The sequence below is a fragment of the Lonchura striata genome, chromosome 3, assembly GCF_050655825.1.
Source record: "Lonchura striata isolate lonStrDom1 chromosome 3, ASM5065582v1, whole genome shotgun sequence".
NCBI lineage: Eukaryota > Metazoa > Chordata > Aves > Passeriformes > Estrildidae > Lonchura > Lonchura striata.
Window position 1 is genome coordinate 35,357,786 of NC_140705.1, and position 14,794 is coordinate 35,372,579.

Consider the following 14,794-nt stretch of genomic DNA (forward strand, 5'->3'; position numbering starts at 1 on the left):
GCGGAGGAACGGGACGGCGCGGGGCTCGTAGGAGCTGCGGGAGTGTGCGGGGCGCTTCGTCTGATATTCCCCGCTGCTGCCTCGAGGCGACCGGCTGCGAGGGGAAACCCCGCTAGCACAGCGGCGGGCGGGCAGCAGGATGCTGCCCTTTGCTTTCTCTGTGAACCGTGAAGTTTTCCTTCGTGAGCTTTGAGGCGGGGTCCCGGAGGGCTCCTTGAGGGCTGTGGTACCGCGGGAAGCTCGGAGAGGGGTTCAGCGGCGGGCGTACCCCACCTAGAGCGGCTCCGCCGCGGCGCCCGGTGCTCCCGCGGTCCCGGTGAGCAGCGCGCTCTCTGGGGCTGTCCGGGCATCCCCAGTCTCTATTTGTGCTGCTGTGAGGTCCACTCTCAAGTACCCCTCAATAGGTACTTTCTTTCTCACATCGAAGTGGGGGCTGAATGGTGAAATGATGCACAGGATGTAAAAATAGTTATTCTCAGTACTGTACGAGGTAGATTATATTCCTTGCTTCAGGAATGGACCTCCGGGGGCATGAAATGCAGGTGTTGAACTGTTCATCAAGGACCTGAAAGTCCTTGTAACTCAAAACGAGCAGCAGGTGGAATCGAGACCTTCATTTGGCTACAGGCTGTACGGTCCTTCAGTATCTAGACAGGTGGCGAGCAGAGGGCTGGTTGATTTCATTGCTTGTAACAAACCTTACTAGTCAAGTTTGAGTCCACGGTGACTAAATGGCATGCTATTAACAGCATAAGGCATTTAATCTGTGTTTAGTTATTTCCTGGTGGCTGGGAATCTTACAGAAAAAATTCTGAAATGTCCCATTTCAAAGGATTGGAATTCCTTTCAAAAACTGGGGCTCTAATTTTAAAAAGGAAAAAAAAAAAAAAAGGAAAAACACATCGAATCTGCTCCTCTAATGATGCACTAATTTTCTATAGAGAGACCTGTAAAAACAACATCAACCCAGCAAAGTACTTGTTAAATTCAAGTGAGGGCTTACATACGATGAGCTTCAGTGGAATTACTCAGAAGCTAAAGGCAAGGCTGAAGGCAAACGTGCTTCTTTGATTCCCCAAACCAGGGCTTAAGTACTGTTCATTGAAGTATTCAGTTGCATGAATCACAGTCTTTCAAAAGTTCAAGGCAAATCAGGGAAAACATGGACTGAACAGCATTGTCAGCCTCTCTGCACAAGAACAAAGTAATCACCAGCCATGTGGATTTTTCCCGGGTTTTTTTAGGCAGTCTCTAAGTATAGAGTGAGCAGCTCTAGACTGTCTTGAAATGCGGATTACAATCTCCTAGGAGCCAGTAGCCCTCCATAATCATGGATTTGCTTCAACCTACCTTTGCATTTCAGTCATGTCTCAAACTTTGAGACTTGGAAGGGCACCTTTTATAGCATCTACCCAATTTTAAATATACAAGCACACAGAAAAGCTTTCTTAAAACCATGATCTCAAATTCATTTATAAGCACCAAAAGCATAGATTGTCGGGCACCAGATACATAGATAATTTTTGGGAACCAGAGCACTTGCCACCATGAAAAAAGGACAACATTATGTAATTAAGATGTCCGAAGAGTAAAATTTATTTCTAAATATCTTCATTCTTCTGTGAGATACTCTTGGATTCCTATGAAATTAGAGAAAATTGTACTTAACTGTTCCCTGTTTGTCCTCTATTGACAAAGTCCCGTGCATGCTGAAATAATCTGTATCCTTGGATATCTTCCCATTCCTTTCAGGATGCAGATAAACATGCCTGTCTTAAGAACTTTAATAAATTTAAGATGTATGTTTGCTTGTATTGTTATTTAACAACTTCAGGAGTGTACAGACAGAGGCAGTGTTGGTTTTGCTGTTCTGAGCTTCGGCCTGTTGCTGTTGATAATGTGCCTTTGTTACTGTTGGGGGCAGTTTTGGGGTTTCCTTTTCCTTTTTATTTTCTCTGTAAAACCCACCATCTTCACCAAATGGCCACCTAAAGACAGTTGATGTCAGCTTTAAAATTTGTGTTTCCCTGAACCTGGTATTTCTGCTGAAATCCTGGTGCCCCTTTCTGGCAATTGCATTAGTAAGTAAAGAGGAAAGTGGCAGCAGCCCCTTTCTGACTGAGGGGTTTGGATTTAGCATAACATCCCTGTAAGAATTATATGTTTAGGACGTAAGGGTCTCTTCCAGGACACAAAGGAAGCAGTCTCATATCTTAAAAAGGGAGAAAAAAAATCCCAACACAAACAGCAAGAAAAGCCTTATATCAGTTGAAAGTTGTTTGGAGAGTCATTGGTAAAACACATGGAGTACACCAGGAAAAAGAAAAAGGTCACCAGGCCAAACTCAACTCCATCTAATTAAGTCTGTCAAACTAATTCCTGGCACAACTTGACTGAAAATATTTCTCTGGATCTCCTTTGTAAAGTGACTAGTGTATTAAAAAGACAAGCACCTATTTCTCCACATGCTCATGTAAATATATCTGTCTACGAACAGCCCTGTCAACAGCATTTAGCCTGTGTAAAATGAAACACCTGCCCAAGATTTTACTTCTGCAAACAGCTGGTGGATTAGCCCTTCTAAACCTTTTTACACAGATGATTTTGTGCTCTTGACAGTCCTGGCAGTAATAAATGTGGGGTCTGTGGAGGTCACTATGGTGGGAAGTTCAGCAGGTACAGATGAGGTCAGAATTTTAATGTAGCTGAGGTGAAGTAGAGATGTGATCTGCAGAAGTGAGTTCAGGAAGGCCAGGTAGGGAGCATCATGCTGAGCTGGGAATTATCTGCTACACAAATGTAATATGGGAAGCAGCTTGCCTGGTAACACTTCTACTAGTAAAAAAAAGCAGTGCTGAGAGAAAGCCAGACCTTTAACAATGCTGCACAAGGAGGATTGCACCCTACAAAATATGTGGTGGGATTTGGTCCCACAGCTTGATGTTGATGGGGTCTTGGCTGAAGGAGTCCATCCACCACTTGGGACACAGCTGTCAATTACCTGGTGGGGGTGCAGGGAAGGACTTAAAAACATGGTCTGAGGGAGATTAATCAGGCTCTTTAACCTCAAGAGTGAACTGAAGCAGGACATGCTTGTAGGCCCAAGATTTATAAGTTTGCTCCAAAAGGAAGGGAGCTACCTGCTCCCTGTGCAGCCAATATGGACTCAAGCCCCTCTGTAACCATGGTGTTGGACCTGCTGAGAAACTTCCCATAGGGAAGCAGCAGCTGTACTCCTCTCCAGGCAAGGAAGCGCCCTGAAAGAGTGACAGGGTATATCCTTAGATCTGCTGGGCTTGGGTAGCACTTGGCAAAAGTGTGTTTGTAACAGGGAGCTATTCCTAAAAAGGGTTATTTTTCTTTAGTCCCACAGACAGCAAAGGCATCTTGGGCAAAACAAAGTTTGGGCCTCTACATTATTTAGAAACCGAATAAGCAAACTTGTCAGTCCCAACATCTAACTCCTCTGCTCATGTGGAACTATCCTTTTCCTTATTGTTTCCTCAAATCCAGAATGGGAACAAGGAGCCAAAATGCTGAAAGTAATGCTGTTGAAGACAAGGCTTAATCTTACAAATGGCAGTTGCCAAGGCTGTGGCTGATGCACAGGGCTTTCTAAATGCCAGTTTTCCCTCTGCTGTCTTTGCTGGCTGGATCCTTTTGCCCAGCTGGCAGACTCTTGGCAATACATCATCTGCCTGCTCTCCCTGGAACTGCAGGGAAACACCTCACCACATGACTGCTGGGGGCAGGGGACATGTCCTGCCTCTGCTCTGGACACCATCCACATTGCCAGAGCTTCCTTCTCCATGAACCCTAAGCACCCATTGCTGGGCATTTCCCTTCCCACAGGGCCTGTGGGACATGGGGTACAGCTTCTTCCTGCCCAGCCCCATTGCTGCAGAAAGACACAAAGGGACATCTCTTTTGGGAGCAGGCAAAGCAAGTATTTGTTGCAGAAGCTTATAACAAAATTGCCTTTCAGGGTCACCCGTGCTCTCCCAGGGGTCTGTTTGGGATCCTAAAAATTGAGTTTTTGGTAGCACCCAAACCATTATTCAGTCTCCCCGATAACTATCAAAATATATGCAGCGGTACCATATCAGCAGCTCATCAAATGCAATTTAAAATGTTTGGAGAGCAGTGTATTGCAAGTTCCCAGTATTGTCACTGGGTTGCTACCACTGGAAATCCTGTTCCTTTACACTTCTGGCCAAATGCCAAGGCTTCAGCCTGGCAGGGAACAGGATGCACTGAGACCTTTATCACTGCACTTGCCGAATTATCCCTTTTTCCCTGCAAGACTTTCCAAGTGCAGATATCCTGGAGGAATATCATGCTGACAGCTTCTAATTATGCTACTGGTTGATTTAACAATTTATGCTCTTTTAAGAGCTAGAAGTCAAGGAAGGCCAGGAATGATCCCTTCCCTGAGCCCACATCTCAGATGAAGTGGCATCTCTCTGGCAGAGCCTTTCAGGGGAGGGGAGTAACACACATCCTGTTCTCCAGGATGGATAGCCCCCAGTCCCAGCATGGGCTACATGAGCCTTTGGCTGTTTTCTGTCCCTCCAGATACCCTCTTTTTGCCTCTGGGTGGTTTTGCAGCTATCTCTGCTGTGGCAGTATCTCACAATTTGTGACAGGGCCTAAATACACTGACGAGCTCCAGATCCACCTCTTTTTTAATCTGCTTGAAAAGGTTTTGGTTTATATTTGTAGCATAAGCAGCACAAAAAGGCAAGATAGTTATAGACCGACACATTTATTTACTTTAATGTATTCCTCCCCACAAGCTAAATTAGACAGATTCTCCTATTAAGGTTTACTGGTTCTAGTTTACTTTGTTTCTTTTTTATAATCAAGCAGGCCACTATCTGCTACCCCAGACAGCGATTGTTACCTGCCCTGCTGTTCTGCTCTTTCCATTTTTTCTTTTATTTTTTTAAATACCATTACAAATACTCATAAATACCCATTTCAAACTAGGATAAGACTGTACAAATGGGGTCCCACATAGCAAAATACTCTCATGAACTGTGTCCCATGAGCTGGACCCTGTGCTGCTTCTGTCTTCCAGTGTCTTTCATGTAGGAGGCAAATTTGAAGCCAAGCATAAAAACTGAAAAGCACCATTCAGAAAGATTTATGATCCTGTTTCATTAGAGATGCATATGTGGAATTATTCCCTGCCTGAAAGCACTGACTCAGAGCTCACGTGTAAATTGCCAGGATAATTCCACTATTCTGTGTTTCACAGAATTGAATGTTCCATGCCTTGCTTCAAGTGTTTTGTTGATGAAAATCTTCCATTTTCTCTTGAGAGAGCTTTGTAGACCGTTGAGCTGTAAGTATATTGTCCTGACTCAAACACACAATGACTGCCAGTCAAATTAGTATCTTAATTTTAAACTGGACAGCTTTCTATCAACATCACTCTGATCTTGCAGTAATGCTTTTGAGTAGTAGCATTTCTCAGATGTGTGAAGTTCTGCATGAGGGGAAATACCTGGAACTTAGCAAAGCTGTGTCCATGCTGTGTCGTAGCTTCATATCCCAAAATATCCAAAGGTGCAAAACCTAAGTTGGCTGCCAAGCAAGAACCTGTCATGAAGTGTGGGTGATCATAATACCCAGGCACGACTCACATGTTTATACAGCAAATAACTTAATTTTGATCTATTTACAATGACATTTCATTAAAGGACATTAAAACAAAGTGCTTTTTAAATTGCTGAAATAGGTTAATAGTTAGCATCCAGTTTGGAAAGTGAGTGAGGTCTGAAATGGGTTACAAGCAGACACACAATATGTCTTATTTATTAGATATTTGCCAACTGATTATGCTAAACTTGTTAGGATCAGAACAGTCTGACCAGAGTGAAGTGGCCAACCTGGGTACATGCTGCACCCAGCTCTGTTTGACACAGCTTGCTGTGTTAGCTGTCTCTGCTGAGGTGGTTTTCCATACAATTCATCTTTCCCCGAGTTGTGACAGTTAAGTATCCACTTTTCCTGGTGAGATTAATGCCTTTCTAGCTGTTGTATTTCATAGGCCAGCATAAAGCAGGCATATGGTCTGGCAGAGCAGTAAATATTTGATAAAACTGCTTTGCACGGTGTGAGTGTGAACTTCACAGTGTGGAGACAGCTGAAAATCAAATTGTTCTGTGCACGATCTTCTTGAATTAAGAGCCCAGAGTATCACTGGTTTTGTTCACTGGACTGAAACAAAGGTCTGAAATTCCTGAATAATTGGACAAATTATACATTTGGGCTGGTATAAATAGGAACACTCACCTGAATTACAATTGAACTTTCCTGCTGCATGTGTATCTGAGCCTTTCTCTGGCTGAATCTCACACAGTAGCTGTTTGCTGAGCCTTACGAGAGTTTTCAAGGATATTAAAGCATACTGTGTTCCTCTGAAAACCAGCAATCATCCTGTCCATACTGGAATTACTCCCATGGGTCCTCGAAAAACTCAACCATTGAACACAAGGAAGGCCTGGGGGAGTTCTCATTAGCTAATTGAGCCTTTTGCTATTAGGGGGTCTCTGGTCTCCTTCTTTGGATATTTTCCAGTTGTCAGATAACACATGGACATAGAAGAAAAAGCCATCTCTTACAGGGGAGAACAAAACAAAGTTAGCAAGAAATAATAAACTCTTATTATAGTATGAGATATAGTATAGTGCTTCTTAGTTAGCTATCTAAGATCCTTACAATTTGTGCTTGAAGAAGACTTTCTGTGATGGGACTGTGCTGCCTGGCTGTACCTCTGTGGGATCTGTGGAGTCCAAAATGCTGTTTGGGCATAAGGACTACAGTCCTAGCTGCTCCTACTTGTGGAGAAGTTTGGAACAAGAAAGCAGAGAAATTCTTCACAGAATTTCTAGTATTATTATTGTTAAAGAAGTGAAGTCAGCCCTGTATTTAACCTTTTAGTTATGTTGATCTCTGTCCCATGGAGTTTGAAGCAGACATATACTTCCTCTTCTCCCTGGCAGCTGCAGAAGTGTCTGTGAAAGACACACAAAATGGAGAAATCTTCCATGAACAGCAATTGTGTCAAATATGCTCTGGAGCCTTCTCATATTAAATGGAAATTGACACTTCTTAATGACTTAATGTAGTCCAGTTGTCTCTTAGAAAAGGCTACAGTATTTAGCATCAAAATACCAGTTTTCAATCACTGTTGGTTTTAGGCTCTGACTTCTGATTAAACATACATACTAAGCTGCTAAGAGTAAACACATATCGTACAAAAGTAAAGCTTGCTTGTTCTCCAAGTGTTTGATAATAGAAGAAGTGTTTGCAGACACTTCACTAAAGAAAAAAACACACACACACAAAAAGAAAAAAGGGGAATACTTGTCATATTTCATAGAGTAGGAAAAAACATATAAAGAAAACTAGATACACTAGAGACTTGAGCACAGCTTGCTTTGAGACAAGTTTGATATGTGGGTGGGTGATAAATATACTGGGATTTACTGGTGGAGGTATTTGTAACTGTTTTCACTTGCTGTTAAAAAGCACAGCATGGATGTTTGGAAACTTACAATCCTGCAGTTTTTGCAAACTGTTCCTGTTAATAAGTGCTAGCAGAGAACTCTGCCCAGTGCTCATGAAGAGCAGCCAGAAGAACAAATGAGAACATCCTGGACGAGCCTTAGGGACATCCAAGCTCAGGGAGAGAGATGACCTTGAGGCTCGTGCTAAGGCACCACTTCACATTACCAGGAAAGCTTAAATCTAGAGCATGGGCAGGTCCAGACACCAGGGCCAGGGGAGGAGTAAGGACTTGGCCCAGTCACAGCAGTGTATTGGAAGAAAAAAATTGTGCCAATTTTCTTGAGTCCCTGCTATCTCTACAAACTCACTGCACATGCTTTGGAGTTTTGTCCATTCTACTGCAGCCAATAGAGGTCTGGGAACTGGTGAGCATGTAAAGGAATTTTTAATGTATATTCAGATAGGGAAGAAAAAGTTCCTTAAATGTCTTCCACAGCCTATTAAAACATTTAACTTTTCTTAAGCTCATTTACTTTATTCTTTGGTTGTGGAGGAAGTTTTCTAAGGTAAAATTCTATTGCCCTGGCTCCTTTATAGTTTAGGGAATTCAGAAGGTGTGACTAGATTCAAGCACAGGATCTTCCCCAAGATATTAATATGTGAAAGAGCTTTTGCATTACCTGTATATGAGATCCAGGCTTAAAATGATCCTGTAGCTTTTCATCATGGACAGAGTGAGCTGACAATCATCACCATCTGCTGGCCACACTCCACACCATTCAGTAAGGCTTGTGACCAGGGGACAAGTATCTCATTGTTCCCTGTCTGTATTCACCCTGGCCATCCCTTGGCAGTAATTCTGCTTGGGCATTAGAGGAGGATTGGGAAAAAAAATACAGATTGAAAGGGTGGTTCCAGAGAAGCCAGAATCAAGAGATGGAGTGAACCATGAGAGTTTGCCACCTTAACTAAAGCAGTTTCCAACAAGTGAATGACATTGAGTTGCATCCATCTCCCATGCTTTAGGAGTGCTCCAGGTGTGACCAGCTCCTGTGTCACTGATCAGCCCCATACAGGAATGTTCCTTTAAACACATGCAGGCATGTCCCTTAAAAGGCTCCTGGCTCTCCCTGCTGTGCAGCTGTGCCCTGGGACCTCCAGGTGCACCACGGCCAGAAGCAAGCAGTAGAGCTGTTACCACACAGGCTTTGTGTGGCAGCAGCTCTCTGGCCACAGAGAGCAGGCACAGACTTTCCCAGGCATTTTCCGGGGAAGGCTGTGAGAAGATCAGAGAAAAGAATGAGAAACAATTCTTATCTCCACTTGTTGCTCCTGCTGTTGTGCACAGGTGGAATATGTCATGGAGATTTGTTTACCAAAGGGAGATTACTTAATTGGACACTGGATGGTGTTTGGATGGATTGACCAATTAGGTCAAAGCTGTATCGGACTGGCTGTAAGGGTTACTGAGTTTCCTAATAAGTATAGTATAATATACTATAAGATGCTATAATAAAGCAATTGATCAGCCTTCTGCAATCATGGAGTCAGTGCTAATTTTTACCTGGCTGGGGGCCTATAGCAACAGCTTTGGAGCTTGAACTTAGAATGAAAAATGTAAAAGTAGGTTAAAAATGCAGAGGCTAGCATTTGTCTCATCTTGTACTTTAATTTTTACAGCACAGCTTAATTTGATGTTCTTTTTTTCATGTATAGCACATTCTAGTCAGCTGTTTAATAAGAAATTCACCTAACATTAAGAGCCACAGTAATATAGTCCTTATTTACTGATAGAGTTATAGCCCAGAACCTTGCAGACAGAGCTTTGTCAGCTATGGGATGATTTTAATGTGCAGGCAGCATTTTCATGGATAAAATTTCCATTATTCCATAACCAAGCTATTGCTTTCTAACCAGGCACACAATGGGCATTATTCAAGGGGCGGGGAGAAAATATCTTTCTTTCAGAAATTATGTTTTGGATGCATGTAATGTCTCTCTTCTCTGTGTGTTTAATTCATTATACTGACAATACCATGGTTTATTTTCAGAAATGTTTTTTCTCTGAAATTAGATTATAAAATAATGTTTTTTAAATATTGTCTTCATCAGAAAAGCATAGTAAATTCATTTTTAGTATTTTAGGCATTAAAAAATTTTGATTCAGCAACAAATAGCTTGATGGAATTTTTAATGTAACAACCTTTAAACAATTTCACTATCCAGTACAACAGTACCAACACTGATCTAATTTTAGGCCATTTTAGATAGTGTACTTTTAAGCTGTTCCATGAGGCATGAAATCCTGCATGTGTAGTTCAAACTGTGCAGAACAAGGCTGAGTGATTCTGCGTGATCATGAAAATCATTCTGAAAATCAACCAGTCTGAATTTTCACTTTTGCTAGAACAGTTTCTGGCAGATAAAGGGCGGGCGGAGGGGGAGAAATAAAAGGATGTTAGAGTTAAAGGCCACCTGAAGTGCACAATGCATGTAAAAGTAGACCTTGGGCAGTGATTAGCAGCCAGATGATGGTAAGAAAACCATCAACAGGTTATGTCCACTGATAATTGCCACATTCTGGTGATCTAGCAATGCCTAAAATAATGGAGTTAAATGATCAAAAATTCCTTGGCGTTTCCTTGCATTCCTGCACTGAACTGTCAATGGACAGAGATCTAAGTAGTCATTGGAAAGATCTAGATGGTCAGTGCTTCTTATGGAATCAACATTGCCTTCGGAAATGTCCCTGGACAACTGATTATTTATAGGTCTCAAAAATGATGTCTCTTTACCTAATACCATCATTCCCTCAAAAATTATATTCAATTTCTCTCACAAACCTGTCAGATGTGCTAAAAAATAGTGCCCTAAATTGCTGATTTTGTCAGCTTATTTAGGCATAAATTTCCCTTGAAGCCATTTCCAGTACACTTTCTATCCTTCAAATTCAATTTAAGCAGATGTGTTGATGCATCACCTACTTCCAGTTACCCTCCAGTGTTAACCTTTTTGTGTCAGCGTTTCTGCGTGGTTGCATTATCCTTTGCACTGAATTCACAAGTGTGCACATTCACATGTGGATGTAGCCAGCATCTTTGGAAAGAGTCAGAATATCTCTGATTATGTAGAGATCTCTACACATTCACCTGTAGACTCTTTTTTTAAATCAAAGTCATCCAGGCAAAGAAAACTACTTCCTATGACTCAAAAAACCCTTATGGTTTTCTGACATTTTGTGTTCCAAATATAACCTAGATAAGAAAAAAAACATGACTTATGGTTTAATGGGGGATGAAAAGTGAGTTCTATTCTTTTAATGGCCCCTGCAAACTCTGTTAATGTCCTCAGAAGTGAGTTATATTTAATACCAGCTATTTTTTTTAATGGCTGTTCCTTCAATTACTAGAAAGTATTGCTGTTGTTTATACTGCTTCTGGGATTACAAAAAGAAAAGGACTTCTGTTTGGTTGAAGGAGAAATTCTGCTGGTGTACTTCAGTTGGACTGATCCTCTGGTTCTACTTTTCTTGAGGTTTCTCAATGCATCACCTTTCCAGGATGCTCAGATAGATGGCAGGGAGCTCAACTCTGATTTTCTTCATCCTTTCCAGAATTCTGACTTTATTGGGACTTTCAACCACACCAGTATTCCTTAAATGTTGTTTTGGATTTTTTTGGGCTTTTTTTTTTTTTTTTTTTTCAATTTCCCTTAGTCCTGTGATGCCTGGTCATGCTTTGCAGACAATCAGCAACACCACTCATCCCCCAGGGGGAGGGAAGTGGTCCTGACAGCCCAGCCATGGTGAGAGGAGACACAAATAGCATTCTGACTGAAAACTGCTCATTCACTTTCTCTCTCGTTCTTTGCAACATAGCCAGGGAATACGCATACTACCTCAAAGAAACACTTGGGAATAGGGTAAAAATCCAGTGAGGGAATGTTGCTGGAACACTTCAGAGGTGCTGTAGTTGTGTAGATGATGTGCTAATGCCCTTCATTTCTAGCTGATGCTTTCTCTTGAAACACAAGGTGATATTACTGTTGATGTGCTCTCTCCAAGGCAGAGCATATGCACCTCTCTTGGACTTAACAGGCTGAGACACTCAAGGGAGGCAGTCAACTGCTTTCCTTTAGTCTTGGAGCCAGGACCAAACAGAAACATGGATAGAAGCCATATGAAGCTGGAGGGAGAGCACATTGCCCCAGTCATGAGCTAGAGACAGTGAGACAGGAGGGGAGAGAAATTTCCCACTAGCAAGCAGAGTCTCTGGGTTCCCCGTTTTTAGCCCAATGCATTTCCCCAGAGTCCCACACAGGAGTGTTGGGATAGGATCCCTTGTTCCCTGTCCCAGCAGTGAATAGCCGAACCAGCTACCACCATTATTCACCAGCTTCATGGATGCTTGCTTTCTTCATCCTGCGTGCTCCTTAGAACGAGCTATTAAAGACTGTGTAGAATGGTTTTACATACTCTTCTGATTTAAGGGCATCAAATTCAGCCACTGTTGCTTAGGTAGTGCTGGTTGTGCTATTTCCCAGCAGAAATTAGGCAGAGGATCTGGGATTCAGATGTTTGAGATTAATGGGATTGCTCAGTTGAAGCTGTGACAAAATAGAAAGTTATTCCTAGTAGAAAATGTAATTAGTCCCTTTCAGATCTTCAGTTTGACAGTAGCACTAACATCAATTATTCTCTGTTGGGAATATTCCATTTTAACAAGGTTCACTGTAATATCATCCTTTCTCAGTAGTAATCGGAAGAAAGAAGGCCTTTTCAAATCATTGTCTTGCTACCTTGAGATTTTTCACATCTAAGCCTCCCACTTATCAGCTGATGCCTTGCATTGACTTCAGCACCTGAACAATTCCAATACTCTCAAGTGTCTGGAAATGAACTCTTATTTTCCTCCCTCTTTTTTTTCTGGCAAGAGTCTGCAGAGAAAATCAACAGTGTTTCCAAGCTAAAAGGTATTGTCGAAAGTAAAGTTAAAATCCTCAGGGTGGAGAAAATATGTCAAAATAATCTGGCAAATTTATGAGTCTTGGTCTCAGGGAGAAAAGGTAGCTCTACTGTATTGGTTTCAGCTTAATCATGAAGCTCTGGGTCTCAACTCTGTTCCTGCAGGAGAGAGCAGTTCTTTCAAGCAGAGCATGCCATCTCCACTTTCTTCCAAAGGTATTAAATTATCAAACTCTGAGCTCCTAAGGTGCAAAATATGCTTTTTTAAGAGTGGCACTGCTGTCCTAGTGCACACATCTTGGGGAGTTTCACAGAGCCTGATGCAGTGTGTGCTGTTTGGTTTTCTCAGGCCAAGGAGATCCTTCCTGCAAGCCAGTATTCCTGATGAAACCTCGCAGCCCTATGCAGAAGCCACACTTTCACTTAGTTTCTAACCTTGGTGCTCCCTTTCCCATTTCACCATTCCTAATCCAAAAATCCCATCTCCAATTTAGCATCATGTATTTGAGACTGTGGAAACATGCTTAAGGAGATTTAAATGCACAGCTGTGTGACTCAATCCCCTAGATATGTTTTATAATGAGCCTTTATGCATAGCTCCAAGTTATTTTGAATAGAGGACTGCTGAAAATAACCAGAAAAAAATTAAAGAAATTAAATGATCTCTTTTCCCACACCTCCAGATTGAGATACTCTCTGGTTAAATATCTCTGAATAAAGCTGTTCTAAATTAAATACTGGCTTTGGTGGTGTATAAGATGAAGCTGGCAATAAAATGTACATAATATCCCATCAAGATATCAAGATGTTGAAGTCTTAATCCAGAACACAGTGGGAGCAGTGTGCACTGCTGCCAGCACACCTGGCCATGGTAGCTGTCTCACAGAGCGCTGTACCCTGATGTGGCCCATTTCTGCCTACCTGGATTTGCTGTTCAGATGTCCAGGGCAGATTGCCAGCTCCTTGCCCAAATGACACCTTGGGAGGCTGTGGGAAAAAATGAAATAATTTTTGTGACTCAAAAAAGAGCAGTGAGGGCATGATGAAACCAGTGAAAGGTCTGGAGCAAAAGAGTCTCATTAAAGGTCTTTTGTGGAGCAGTTGAGGGAGCTGGGGGTGTTTAGCCTGGAAAAGGGAAGGCTCAGGGGAGACCTTTTCAGGTCAGTTAGTACAACTAACTGAAAGGGGAACCTGAAAGGAAGGGAATGTCAGTTCCTTCTCCCAAGGAATAAGCTAGAGAAAAAGAGGAAAAAGGCCTCACATTTCATCAGGAGAAATTTAGATTGGATGCTGGGAACAATTTCTTGACTGAAAGGGTTGTCAAGCATTGGAATGGGCTGCCCAGGGAAGTTGTGGAATTACTGTCCCTTGAAGTGCTTAAAAGACATATAGATGTGGCACTTAGGGACATGGTTGAGTGTTGGACTTGGCAGTGATGGGTTAATTGTTGAAATGGATGACCTTAAAGGGCTTTTCTGTTTTCCAAGGGCTAAACCTTTCTGGGATTCTGTGACTGCCACAACTGGACAATATTCAGCTTCAGTCCCTGGGGTCTCCAGAAGGGTTACAAAGTTGGGTGTTCTTTAAGGGTTCCCAAAAACCTTTGGGTTCACTGGGGAAGCTGTTCTGCCTCTGGAAAAGCAGAGGGCTCCTGCAGAGATGTTTGCTCCTGGCTGCTATAGTGTGGAGGCAGTCCAGTTGTCCTAGGGCCTTAGATGAAAATGAATATGCATATTTGAATCCAGTTGTGCTGAATACTTCAACTTGATAATTTGAAACATTTATATGATTCTATTGAAACCCTCATTTTAGTTGATGGGGTTGCTTTTGCAAATTGTTACCAACTTCAGGTCACTTTTGAGATGGAAACATCTTAGAATTTGTTGTAAAAGCATTTTAGAAGTAATTTGTGTCTTATTTACTCTGTCACCAGATCATTTAATGTGCTAATGCACTGGGAATGTCAAGCTGTGCTAATAAGAGCAGTTTTCCTTCTATTTGTTGTAACTCCTATGTAAATATAATTAAGGCAAGAAGTGTCTGAGGGGTGCCTGATCACATGCATTAAGTCAGCTTCCTTTTTGGCTCCTAAGGCAAACACATGCAGAGCTGCAATGTCTCTGGGAAAGACCCAGGGCTTAGGGCAGCACCTTACCTGCTACCCCTGAGCCCATATCTGGTTCTATGCAGGAAATATTGAAGGGTGATAATCTGGGAATTAAATATGTGTCTCAACCTCAGCATGGCAACAGATCCAGCAACTGCCTTTGGAAGTACTATCACGTTTCACGTTAGGCTTTTGATGAAGGTTTG

The 14,794-nt window shown here is 42.1% G+C and overlaps 1 protein-coding gene across 9 annotated transcripts in view; it reads left to right on the forward strand.

The window, feature by feature from the left end:
* HTR1E (5-hydroxytryptamine receptor 1E) overlaps positions 1-14,794 on the forward strand; it is a 34,714-nt gene that overhangs the window by 330 nt on the left and 19,590 nt on the right. For 2 of the 9 annotated variants that reach the window (XM_085574812.1, XM_085574817.1), the window contains exon 1: positions 1-14,794. This exon is cut by the window's right edge and continues 15,040 nt beyond it. The exons of the other annotated variants lie outside the window; for them this stretch is intronic. The gene's annotated coding sequence lies outside the window, so the exon portion shown is untranslated. 9 annotated transcript variants of the gene reach the window in all.